This window comes from Aquarana catesbeiana, linkage group LG03 (genome assembly GCF_042186555.1).
Source record: "Aquarana catesbeiana isolate 2022-GZ linkage group LG03, ASM4218655v1, whole genome shotgun sequence".
Lineage (NCBI taxonomy): Eukaryota > Metazoa > Chordata > Amphibia > Anura > Ranidae > Aquarana > Aquarana catesbeiana.
Genome location: NC_133326.1, coordinates 1,049,012 through 1,062,392, shown reverse-complemented (window position 1 = coordinate 1,062,392; position 13,381 = coordinate 1,049,012). Strand labels below are relative to the sequence as shown.

Sequence of the window (13,381 nt, the reverse complement as noted above, 5' to 3'; positions counted from 1 at the left end):
TGTCAGTGTCAGATGGGGGGTGTTGGTGTAATATTCCTGGGGGGATGTCAGTGTCAGGATGGGGGGTGTCGGTGTAATATTCCTGGGGGATGTCAGTGTCAGGATGGGGGGTGTTGGTGTAATATTCCTGGGGGGGTGTCAGTGTCAGGATGGGGGGGTGTTGGTGTAATATTCCTGGGGGATGTCAGTGTCAGGATGGGGGGTGTTGGTGTAATATTCCTGGAGGATGTCAGTGTCAGGATGGGGGGGTGTCGGTGTAATATTCCTGGAGGATGTCAGTGTCAGGATGGGGGGTGTTGGTGTAATATTCCTGGGGGGATGTCAGTGTCAGGATGGGGGGTGTCGGTGTAATATTCCTGGGGATGTCAGTGTCAGGATGGGGGGTGTCAGTGTAATATTCCTGGGGGATGTCAGTGGTCAGGATGGGGGGTGTCGGTGTAATATTCCTGGGGGATGTCAGGATGGGGGGTGTCGGTGTAATATTCCTGGGGGATGTCAGTGTCAGGATGGGGGGTGTCGGTGTAATATTCCTGGGGATGTCAGTGTCAGGATGGGGGGTGTCGGTGTAATATTCCTGGGGGATGTCAGTGTCAGGATGGGGTGTCGGTGTAATATTCCTGGGGATGTCAGTGTCAGGATGGGGTCGGTATATCTGGGGGTGTCAGGATGGGGGGTGTCGGTGTAATATTCCTGGGGGATGTCAGTGTCAGGATGGGGGGTGTCGGTGTAATATTCCTGGGGGATGTCAGTGTCAGGATGGGGGGTGTCGGTGTAATATTCCTGGGGGATGTCAGTGTCAGGATGGGGGGTGTCGGTGTAATATTCCTGGGGGTGTCAGTGTCAGGATGGGGGGTGTCGGTGTAATATTCCTGGGGGGATGTCAGTGTCAGGATGGGGGGTGTCGGTGTAATATTCCTGGGGGATGTCAGTGTCAGGATGGGGGGTGTCGGTGTAATATTCCTGGGGGGGATGTCAGTGTCAGGATGGGGGGTGTCGGTGTAATATTCCTGGGGGGATGTCAGTGTCAGGATGGGGGGTGTTGGTGTAATATTCCTGGGGGGATGTCAGTGTCAGGATGGGGGGTGTCGGTGTAATATTCCTGGGGGGATGTCAGTGTCAGGATGGGGGGTGTCGGTGTAATATTCCTGGGGGATGTCAGGATGGGGGGTGTCGGTGTAATATTCCTGGGGGTGTCAGTGTCAGGATGGGGGGTGTCGGTGTAATATTCCTGGGGGGTGTCAGTGTCAGGATGGGGGGTGTCGGTGTAATATTCCTGGGGGGATGTCAGTGTCAGGATGGGGGGTGTCGGTGTAATATTCCTGGGGGATGTCAGTGTCAGGATGGGGGGTGTCGGTGTAATATTCCTGGGGGGATGTCAGTGTCAGGATGGGGGGTGTCGGTGTAATATTCTGGTGGGGGGATTGTCAGTGTCACGATGGGGGGTGTTGGTGTAATATTCCTGGGGGATGTCAGTGTCAGGATGGGGGGTGTCGGTGTAATATTCCTGGGGGATGTCAGTGTCAGGATGGGGGGTGTCGGTGTAATATTCCTGGGGGGATGTCAGTGTCAGGATGGGGGGTGTCGGTGTAATATTCCTGGGGGGATGTCAGTGTCAGGATGGGGGGTGTCGGTGTAATATTCCTGGGGGGATGTCAGTGTCAGGATGGGGGGTGTCGGTGTAATATTCCTGGGGGGATGTCAGTGTCAGGATGGGGGGTGTCGGTGTAATATTCCTGGGGGATGTCAGTGTCAGGATGGGGGGTGTCGGTGTAATATTCCTGGGGGATGTCAGTGTCAGGATGGGGGGTGTCGGTGTAATATTCCTGGGGGGTGTCAGTGTCAGGATGGGGGGTGTCGGTGTAATATTCCTGGGGGATGTCAGTATCAGGATGGGGGGTGTCGGTGTAATATTCCTGGGGGATGTCAGTGTCAGGATGGGGGGTGTCGGTGTAATATTCCTGGGGGGATGTCAGTGTCAGGATGGGGGGTGTCGGTGTAATATTCCTGGGGGGATGTCAGTGTCACGATGGGGGGTGTTGGTGTAATATTCCTGGGGGATGTCAGTGTCAGGATGGGGGGTGTCGGTGTAATATTCCTGGGGGGTGTCAGTGTCAGGATGGGGGGTGTCGGTGTAATATTCCTGGGGGGGATGTCAGTGTCAGGATGGGGGGTGTCGGTGTAATATTCCTGGGGGTGTCAGTGTCAGGATGGGGGGTGTCGGTGTAATATTCCTGGGGGGATGTCAGTGTCAGGATGGGGGGGTGTCGGTGTAATATTCCTGGGGGGATGTCAGGATGGGGGGTGTCGGTGTAATATTCCTGGGGGGGTGTCAGTGTCAGGATGGGGGGTGTCAGTGTCAGGATGGGGGGTGTCGGTGTAATATTCCTGGGGGGGTGTCAGTGTCAGGATGGGGGGTGTCGGTGTAATATTCCTCCTGGGGGGTGTCAGTGTCAGGATGGGGGGTGTCGGTGTAATATTCCTCCTGGGGGGTGTCAGTGTCAGGATGGGGGGGTGTCGGTGTAATATTCCTGGGGGGATGTCAGTGTCAGGATGGGGGGTGTCGGTGTAATATTCCTGGGGGGTGTCAGTGTCAGGATGGGGGGTGTTGGTGTAATATTCCTGGGGGATGTCAGTGTCAGGATGGGGGGTGTCGGTGTAATATTCCTGGGGGGACGTCAGTGTCAGGATGGGGGGTGTCGGTGTAATATTCCTGGGGGATGTCAGTGTCAGGATGGGGGGTGTCGGTGTAATATTCCTGGGGGGACGTCAGTGTCAGGATGGGGGGTGTCGGTGTAATATTCCTGGGGGGTGTCAGTGTCAGGATGGGGGGTGTTGGTGTAATATTCCTGGGGGGTGTCAGTGTCAGGATGGGGGGTGTCGGTGTAATATTCCTGGGGGATGTCAGTGTCAGGATGGGGGGTGTCGGTGTAATATTCCTGGGGGGATGTCAGTGTCAGGATGGGGGGTGTCGGTGTAATATTCCTGGGGGGACGTCAGTGTCAGGATGGGGGGTGTCGGTGTAATATTCCTGGGGGATGTCAGTGTCAGGATGGGGGGTGTCGGTGTAATATTCCTGGGGGGATGTCAGTGTCAGGATGGGGGGTGTCGGTGTAATATTCCTGGGGGGATGTCAGTGTCAGGATGGGGGGTGTCGGTGTAATATTCCTGGGGGATGTCAGTGTCAGGATGGGGGGTGTCAGTGTAATATTCCTGGGGGGATGTCAGTGTCAGGATGGGGGGTGTCGGTGTAATATTCCTGGGGGGTGTCAGTGTCAGGATGGGGGGTGTCGGTGTAATATTCCTGGGGGATGTCAGTGTCAGGATGGGGGGTGTTGGTGTAATATTCCTGGGGGATGTCAGTGTCAGGATGGGGGGTGTCGGTGTAATATTCCTGGGGGGATGTCAGTGTCAGGATGGGGGGTGTCGGTGTAATATTCCTGGGGGATGTTAGTGTCAGGATGGGGGGTGTCGGTGTAATATTCCTGGGGGGATGTCAGTGTCAGGATGGGGGGTGTCGGTGTAATATTCCTGGGGGTGTCAGTGTCAGGATGGGGGGTGTCGGTGTAATATTCCTGGGGGATGTCAGTGTCAGGATGGGGGGTGTCGGTGTAATATTCCTGGGGGATGTCAGTGTCAGGATGGGGGGTGTCGGTGTAATATTCCTGGGGGGTGTCAGTGTCAGGATGGGGGGTGTCGGTGTAATATTCCTGGGGGGTGTCAGTGTCAGGATGGGGGGTGTCGGTGTAATATTCCTGGGGGATGTCAGTGTCAGGATGGGGGGTGTCGGTGTAATATTCCTGGGGGATGTTAGTGTCAGGATGGGGGGTGTCGGTGTAATATTCCTGGGGGGATGTCAGTGTCAGGATGGGGGGTGTCGGTGTAATATTCCTGGGGGTGTCAGTGTCAGGATGGGGGGTGTCGGTGTAATATTCCTGGGGGGTGTCAGTGTCAGGATGGGGGGTGTCGGTGTAATATTCCTGGGGGATGTCAGTGTCAGGATGGGGGGTGTCGGTGTAATATTCCTGGGGGGATGTCAGTGTCAGGATGGGGGTGTTGGTGTAATATTCCTGGGGGGGTGTCAGTGTCAGGATGGGGGGTGTCGGTGTAATATTCCTGGGGGGATGTCAGTGTCAGGATGGGGGGTGTCGGTGTAATATTCCTGGGGGGATGTCAGTGTCAGGATGGGGGGTGTCGGTGTAATATTCCTGGGGGGATGTCAGGATGGGGGGTGTCGGTGTAATATTCCTGGAGGATGTCAGTGTCAGGATGGGGGGGTGTTGGTGTAATATTCCTGGGGGGATGTCAGTGTCAGGATGGGGGGTGTCGGTGTAATATTCCTGGGGGGATGTCAGTGTCAGGATGGGGGGTGTCGGTGTAATATTCCTGGGGGGTGTCAGTGTCAGGATGGGGGGTGTCGGTGTAATATTCCTGGGGGGATGTCAGGATGGGGGGTGTCGGTGTAATATTCCTGGGGGGTGTCAGGATGGGGGGTGTCGGTGTAATATTCCTGGGGGGATGTCAGTGTCAGGATGGGGGGGTGTCGGTGTAATATTCCTGGGGGGATGTCAGTGTCAGGATGGGGGGTGTCAGTGTAATATTCCTGGGGGGATGTCAGTGTCAGGATGGGGGGTGTCGGTGTAATATTCCTGGGGGATGTCAGTGTCAGGATGGGGGGTGTTGGTGTAATATTCCTGGGGGGATGTCAGTGTCAGGATGGGGGGTGTCGGTGTAATATTCCTGGGGGGATGTCAGTGTCAGGATGGGGGGTGTTGGTGTAATATTCCTGGGGGGATGTCAGTGTCAGGATGGGGGTTGTCGGTGTAATATTCCTGGGGGGATGTCAGTGTCAGGATGGGGGGTGTCGGTGTAATATTCCTGGGGGGTGTCAGTGTCAGGATGGGGGGTGTCGGTGTAATATTCCTGGGGGGTGTCAGTGTCAGGATGGGGGGTGTCGGTGTAATATTCCTGGGGGGATGTCAGTGTCAGGATGGGGGGTGTCGGTGTAATATTCCTGGGGGATGTCAGTGTCAGGATGGGGGGTGTCGGTGTAATATTCCTGGGGGGATGTCAGTGTCAGGATGGGGGGTGTCGGTGTAATATTCCTGGGGGGGGTGTCAGTGTCAGGATGGGGGGTGTCGGTGTAATATTCCTGGGGGGTGTCAGTGTCAGGATGGGGGGTGTCGGTGTAATATTCCTGGGGGGTGTCAGTGTCAGGATGGGGGGTGTCGGTGTAATATTCCTGGGGAGATGTCAGTGTCAGGATGGGGGGTGTCGGTGTAATATTCCTGGGGGATGTCAGTGTCAGGATGGGGGGTGTCGGTGTAATATTCCTGGGGGGTGTCAGTGTCAGGATGGGGGTGTCGGTGTAATATTCCTGGGGGGATGTCAGTGTCAGGATGGGGGGTGTCGGTGTAATATTCCTGGGGGGTGTCAGGATGGGGGGTGTCAGTGTAATATTCCTGGGGGGTGTCAGGATGGGGGGTGTCGGTGTAATATTCCTGGGGGGTGTCAGGATGGGGGGTGTCGGTGTAATATTCCTGGGGGTGTCAGTGTCAGGATGGGGGGTGTCGGTGTAATATTCCTGGGGGTGTCAGTGTCAGGATGGGGGGTGTCGGTGTAATATTCCTGGGGGGGTGTCAGTGTCAGGATGGGGGGTGTCGGTGTAATATTCCTGGGGGGTGTCAGTGTCAGGATGGGGGGTGTCGGTGTAATATTCCTGGGGGGGTGTCAGTGTCAGGATGGGGGGTGTCGGTGTAATATTCCTGGGGGATGTCAGTGTCAGGATGGGGGGGTGTCGGTGTAATATTCCTGGGGGATGTCAGTGTCAGGATGGGGGGTGTCGGTGTAATATTCCTGGGGGATGTCAGTGTCAGGATGGGGGGTGTCGGTGTAATATTCTTGGGGGGATGTCAGTGTCAGGATGGGGGGTGTCGGTGTAATATTCCTGGGGGGATGTCAGTGTCAGGATGGGGGGTGTCGGTGTAATATTCCTGGGGGGATGTCAGTGTCAGGATGGGGGGGTGTCGGTGTAATATTCCTGGGGGATGTCAGTGTCAGGATGGGGGGTGTCGGTGTAATATTCCTGGGGGGATGTCAGTGTCAGGATGGGGGGTGTCGGTGTAATATTCCTGGGGGGATGTCAGTGTCAGGATGGGGGGTGTCGGTGTAATATTCCTGGGGGATGTCAGTGTCAGGATGGGGGGTGTCGGTGTAATATTCCTGGGGGGATGTCAGTGTCAGGATGGGGGGTGTCGGTGTAATATTCTTGGGGGGATGTCAGTGTCAGGATGGGGGGTGTTGGTGTAATATTCCTGGGGGGGTGTCAGTGTCAGGATGGGGGGTGTCGGTGTAATATTCCTGGGGGGATGTCAGTGTCAGGATGGGGGGTGTCGGTGTAATATTCCTGGGGGGATGTCAGTGTCAGGATGGGGGGTGTCGGTGTAATATTCCTGGGGGGTGTCAGTGTCAGGATGGGGGTGTCAGTGTAATATTCCTGGGGGGGGTGTCAGTGTCAGGATGGGGGGTGTCGGTGTAATATTCCTGGGGGGGTGTCAGGATGGGGGGTGTCGGTGTAATATTCCTGGGGGATGTCAGTGTCAGGATGGGGGGTGTCGGTGTAATATTCCTGGGGGGATGTCAGGATGGGGGGTGTCGGTGTAATATTCCTGGGGAGATGTCAGTGTCAGGATGGGGGGGTGTCGGTGTAATATTCCTGGAGGATGTCAGTGTCAGGATGGGGGGGTCTTGGTGTAATATTCCTGGGGGGATGTCAGTGTCAGGATGGGGGTGTCGGTGTAATATTCCTGGGGGGATGTCAGTGTCAGGATGGGGGGTGTCGGTGTAATATTCCTGGGGGATGTCAGTGTCAGGATGGGGGGTGTCGGTGTAATATTCCTGGGGGGATGTCAGGATGGGGGGTGTCGGTGTAATATTCCTGGGGGATGTCAGTGTCAGGATGGGGGGTGTCGGTGTAATATTCCTGGGGGGATGTCAGGATGGGGGGTGTCGGTGTAATATTCCTGGGGGATGTCAGTGTCAGGATGGGGGGTGTCGGTGTAATATTCCTGGGGGGATGTCAGTGTCAGGATGGGGGGTGTCGGTGTAATATTCCTGGGGGATGTCAGTGTCAGGATGGGGGGTGTCGGTGTAATATTCCTGGGGGGATGTCAGGATGGGGGGTGTCGGTGTAATATTCCTGGGGGATGTCAGTGTCAGGATGGGGGGTGTCGGTGTAATATTCCTGGGGGGATGTCAGGATGGGGGGTGTCGGTGTAATATTCCTGGGGGGTGTCAGTGTCAGGATGGGGGGTGTCGGTGTAATATTCCTGGGGGATGTCAGTGTCAGGATGGGGGGTGTCGGTGTAATATTCCTGGGGGATGTCAGTGTCAGGATGGGGGGTGTTGGTGTAATATTCCTGGGGAGATGTCAGTGTCAGGATGGGGGGTGTCGGTGTAATATTCCTGGGGGGATGTCAGTGTCAGGATGGGGGGTGTCGGTGTAATATTCCTGGGGGATGTCAGTGTCAGGATGGGGGGTGTCGGTGTAATATTCCTGGGGGATGTCAGTGTCAGGATGGGGGGTGTCGGTGTAATATTCCTGGGGGGGTTTCAGTGTCAGGATGGGGGGTGTCGGTGTAATATTCCTGGGGGGTGTCAGTGTCAGGATGGGGGGTGTCGGTGTAATATTCCTGGGGGATGTCAGTGTCAGGATGGGGGGTGTCGGTGTAATATTCCTGGGGGGATGTCAGTGTCAGGATGGGGGGTGTTGGTGTAATATTCCTGGGGGGATGTCAGTGTCAGGATGGGGGGTGTTGGTGTAATATTCCTGGGGGGATGTCAGTGTCAGGATGGGGGGTGTCGGTGTAATATTCCTGGGGGGATGTCAGGATGGGGGGGTGTCGGTGTAATATTCCTGGGGGGATGTCAGGATGGGGGGTGTCGGTGTAATATTCCTGGGGGGTGTCAGTGTCAGGATGGGGGGTGTCGGTGTAATATTCCTGGGGGGATGTCAGTGTCAGGATGGGGGGTGTTGGTGTAATATTCCTGGGGGGTGTCAGTGTCAGGATGGGAGGTGTCGGTGTAATATTCCTGGGGGGATGTCAGTGTCAGGATGGGGGGGTGTCGGTGTAATATTCCTGGAGGATGTCAGTGTCAGGATGGGGGGTGTCGGTGTAATATTCCTGGGGGATGTCAGTGTCAGGATGGGGGGTGTTGGTGTAATATTCCTGGGGGGGATGTCAGTGTCAGGATGGGGGGTGTCGGTGTAATATTCCTGGGGGGGTGTCAGTGTCAGGATGGGGGGTGTCGGTGTAATATTCCTGGGGGGATGTCAGTGTCAGGATGGGGGGTGTCGGTGTAATATTCCTGGGGGATGTCAGTGTCAGGATGGGGGGTGTTGGTGTAATATTCCTGGGGGGATGTCAGTGTCAGGATGGGGGGTGTCGGTGTAATATTCCTGGGGGGGTGTCAGGATGGGGGGTGTCGGTGTAATATTCCTGGGGGATGTCAGTGTCAGGATGGGGGGTGTTGGTGTAATATTCCTGGGGGGGATGTCAGTGTCAGGATGGGGGGTGTCGGTGTAATATTCCTGGGGGGGTGTCAGTGTCAGGATGGGGGGTGTCGGTGTAATATTCCTGGGGGGTGTCAGTGTCAGGATGGGGGGTGTCGGTGTAATATTCCTGGGGGATGTCAGTGTCAGGATGGGGGGTGTCGGTGTAATATTCCTGGGGGGATGTCAGTGTCAGGATGGGGGGTGTCAGTGTAATATTCCTGGGGGGGTGTCAGTGTCAGGATGGGGGGTGTCGGTGTAATATTCCTGGGGGATGTCAGTGTCAGGATGGGGGGTGTCGGTGTAATATTCCTGGGGGGATGTCAGTGTCAGGATGGGGGGTGTTGGTGTAATATTCCTGGGGGGATGTCAGTGTCAGGATGGGGGGTGTCGGTGTAATATTCCTGGGGGGATGTCAGTGTCAGGATGGGGGGTGTCGGTGTAATATTCCTGGGGGGATGTCAGTGTCAGGATGGGGGGTGTCGGTGTAATATTCCTGGGGGGATGTCAGTGTCAGGATGGGGGGGTGTCGGTGTAATATTCCTGGGGGGATGTCAGTGTCAGGATGGGGGGTGTCGGTGTAATATTCCTGGGGGGATGTCAGTGTCAGGATGGGAGGTGTCGGTGTAATATTCCTGGGGGGATGTCAGTGTCAGGATGGGGGGTGTCGGTGTAATATTCCTGGGGGGTGTCAGTGTCAGGATGGGGGGTGTCGGTGTAATATTCCTGGGGGGTGTCAGTGTCAGGATGGGGGGTGTCGGTGTAATATTCCTGGGGGAATGTCAGGATGGGGGGTGTCGGTGTAATATTCCTGGGGGGATGTCAGTGTCAGGATGGGGGGTGTCAGTGTAATATTCCTGGGGGATGTCAGTGTCAGGATGGGGGGTGTCGGTGTAATATTCCTGGGGGGATGTCAGTGTCAGGATGGGGGGTGTCGGTGTAATATTCCTGGGGGGTGTCAGTGTCAGGATGGGGGGTGTCGGTGTAATATTCCTGGGGGGATGTCAGTGTCAGGATGGGGGGTGTCGGTGTAATATTCCTGGGGGGTGTCAGTGTCAGGATGGGGGGTGTCGGTGTAATATTCCTGGGGGGTGTCAGTGTCAGGATGGGGGGTGTCGGTGTAATATTCCTGGGGGAATGTCAGGATGGGGGGTGTCGGTGTAATATTCCTGGGGGATGTCAGTGTCAGGATGGGGGGTGTCGGTGTAATATTCCTGGGGGGATGTCAGTGTCAGGATGGGGGGTGTCGGTGTAATATTCCTGGGGGGTGTCAGTGTCAGGATGGGGGGTGTCGGTGTAATATTCCTGGGGGATGTCAGTGTCAGGATGGGGGGTGTCGGTGTAATATTCCTGGGGGGATGTCAGTGTCAGGATGGGGGGTGTCGGTGTAATATTCCTGGGGGGATGTCAGTGTCAGGATGGGGGGTGTCGGTGTAATATTCCTGGGGGGATGTCAGTGTCAGGATGGGGGGGTGTCGGTGTAATATTCCTGGGGGGTGTCAGTGTCAGGATGGGGGGGTGTCGGTGTAATATTCCTGGGGGGATGTCAGTGTCAGGATGGGGGGTGTCGGTGTAATATTCCTGGGGGGATGTCAGTGTCAGGATGGGGGGTGTCGGTGTAATATTCCTGGGGGGATGTCAGTGTCAGGATGGGGGGTGTCGGTGTAATATTCCTGGGGGATGTCAGTGTCAGGATGGGAGGTGTTGGTGTAATATTCCTGGGGGGATGTCAGTGTCAGGATGGGGGGTGTTGGTGTAATATTCCTGGGGGGATGTCAGTGTCAGGATGGGGGGTGTCGGTGTAATATTCCTGGGGGATGTCAGTGTCAGGATGGGGGGTGTCGGTGTAATATTCCTGGGGGAATGTCAGGATGGGGGGTGTCGGTGTAATATTCCTGGGGGGTGTCAGTGTCAGGATGGGGGGGGTGTCGGTGTAATATTCCTGGGGGAGATGTCAGTGTCAGGATGGGGGGTGTCGGTGTAATATTCCTGGGGGGATGTCAGTGTCAGGATGGGGGGTGTCAGTGTAATATTCCTGGGGAGATGTCAGTGTCAGGATGGGGGGTGTCGGTGTAATATTCCTGGGGGGTGTCAGTGTCAGGATGGGGGGTGTCGGTGTAATATTCCTGGGGGATGTCAGTGTCAGGATGGGGGGTGTCGGTGTAATATTCCTGGGGGGTGTCAGTGTCAGGATGGGGGGTGTCGGTGTAATATTCCTGGGGGGATGTCAGTGTCAGGATGGGGGTGTCAGTGTAATATTTCTGGGGGGTGTCAGTGTCAGGATGGGGGGTGTCGGTGTAATATTCCTGGGGGGATGTCAGTGTCAGGATGGGGGGGTGTCGGTGTAATATTCCTGGGGGGATGTCAGTGTCAGGATGGGGGGTGTCGGTGTAATATTCCTGGGGGATGTCAGTGTCAGGATGGGGGGTGTCGGTGTAATATTCCTGGGGGATGTCAGTGTAAGGATGGGGGGGTGTCGGTGTAATATTCCTGGGGGATGTCAGTGTCAGGATGGGGGATGTCAGTGTCAGGATGGGGGGTGTCGGTGTAATATTCCTGGGGGGTGTCAGGATGGGGGGTGTCGGTGTAATATTCCTGGGGGGTGTCAGTGTCAGGATGGGGGGTGTCGGTGTAATATTCCTGGGGGGTGTCAGTGTCAGGATGGGGGGTGTCGGTGTAATATTCCTGGGGGGATGTCAGTGTCAGGATGGGGGGTGTCGGTGTAATATTCCTGGGGGGATGTCAGTGTCAGGATGGGGGGTGTTGGTGTAATATTCCTGGGGGATGTCAGTGTCAGGATGGGGGGTGTTGGTGTAATATTCCTGGGGGGATGTCAGTGTCAGGATGGGGGGTGTCGGTGTAATATTCCTGGGGGGATGTCAGGATGGGGGGTGTCGGTGTAATATTCCTGGGGGATGTCAGTGTCAGGATGGGGGGGTGTCGGTGTAATATTCCTGGGGGGATGTCAGTGTCAGGATGGGGGGTGTCGGTGTAATATTCCTGGGGGGATGTCAGTGTCAGGATGGGGGGGTGTCGGTGTAATATTCCTGGGGGGGACGTCAGTGTCATGATGGGGGGTGTCGGTGCAATATTCCTGCTGGGGGGAATATGGGTGTAAAATTCCTGATGGGGGGAGTATGGGTGTAATATTCCTGATGGGGGGAGTATGGGTGTAAAATTCCTGATGGGGGGAGTATGGGTGTAAAATTCCTGATGGGGGGAGTATGGGTGTAATATTCCTGCTGGGAGGGTGTCGGTGTAATATTCATGTTGGGTGGGTATGGGTGTAATATTCATGTTGGGGGGGTATGGGTGTAATATTCATGTTGGGGGGTATGGGTGTAATATTCATGTTGGGGCTTGTCGGTGTAATATTCCTGATGGGAGTATGAGTGTAATATTCCTGATGGGGGAGTATGGGTGTAATATTCATGTTGGGGGGGTATGGGTGTAATATTCCTGCTGGGGGGGTATGGGTGTAATATTCATGTTGGGGGGGTATGGGTGTATTATTCATGTTGGGGGTTGTCGGTGTAATATTCATGTTGGGGGTTGTCGGTGTAATCTTCATGTTGGGGGGGTATGGGTGTATTATTCATGTTGGGGGTTGTCGGTGTAATATTCATGTTGGGGGTTGTCGGTGTAATCTTCATGTTGGGGGGGTATGGGTGTAATATTCATGTTGGGGGGGTATGGGTGTATTATTCATGTTGGGGGGACGTCTGTGCAGGAAGTTCTTGTCATATGATGGACACGGCGAGGATTTGGTCACACCTAGGTGTTCTGGATTCCCAAATCGGTGCAAAACGCAGCACACGCTTGCGATCCCTTTACTTTCAATATCATCCCAATTGAGGCGTGATTTTGCCGCGATTGTTGCCTGACGGCCTATGGGAAATAGGCGTCCCGCAATTTTTTTTGTGTGATTTGTCAGGTGACAATATTGTCCCATGATTGGGGTGCCATTGAAAATAACTGGATCACAATCTGGAATCGCAGTAATTCCGCCCGCGATCCGGAAGGCCTAGGTGTGATCACAGCCTAAGCGTCTTCTATCAGTTGCTGGGTTCACCTTCTATAGGTTCTGGGGGAACATTTTCTTCCTCAAACATTCCACACATTTGCTTCATTCTTCATTCCACCCTTGTATAGCGCTTTTCTCTCTGAGGACTCCAAGTATTGGAGAAGGCGTTGGCCGGGAATCGAACCCGGGTCAGCTGCTTGAAAGGCAGCTATGCTCACCACTGCACCACCAACGCAAGGTAGCATGTCTTTGTAGTGTGGGAGGAAACCGGAGTACCCGGAGGAAACCCACGCAAGCACAGGGAGAACATGCAAACTCCATGCAGATAGTGTCCTGGTCAGGATTTGAACCATGGACCCCAGTGCTGCAAGGCTAACCCCTAAGCCTCTGTGCTGCCTGTATGCGGCCTCTGTTCTCTAAGGACCGCCCCCGCTGAACGGAGTTCATCAATTATGTCCACTCAAAGCACCTCCAGAAGAAATCCAAACTTATCCTAAACTGCAATCTATGTATATAACACTCCAAAACACACCCAAAGAATACCGGCCTCCAACCTCCCCTCAGCCGGTCCAACACACGCCCGAGGGGGAGTATGGAAGAGGGAGGAAAGGAGGGGGGAGGAGAGGTTAGGAGTAAGGAAGGGGTGTGGGGGTTCCCCCCAACCCTCACCCCCTTCTTTCTCCAACCTTCCCCCCCTTTTCCTCCCTCTCTCCCTCTTCCATACCCCCCCTTGTTCTTCAGGTGATTATGTTTTGGCGACGTATTGTCGAACCTTAAAGCTGCTGCAGAAAGGTAAATAGAGGGCTGAT

The 13,381-nt window shown here is 55.4% G+C and overlaps 1 non-coding gene across 1 annotated transcript; it reads right to left on the bottom strand.

Moving 5' to 3' along the window:
• Window positions 1-12,735: 12,735 nt before the first annotated feature.
• TRNAE-UUC (transfer RNA glutamic acid (anticodon UUC)) lies at window positions 12,736-12,807 on the bottom strand. The gene has a single exon. It is a non-coding gene; the product is annotated as a tRNA-Glu (tRNA).
• Window positions 12,808-13,381: the final 574 nt, after the last annotated feature.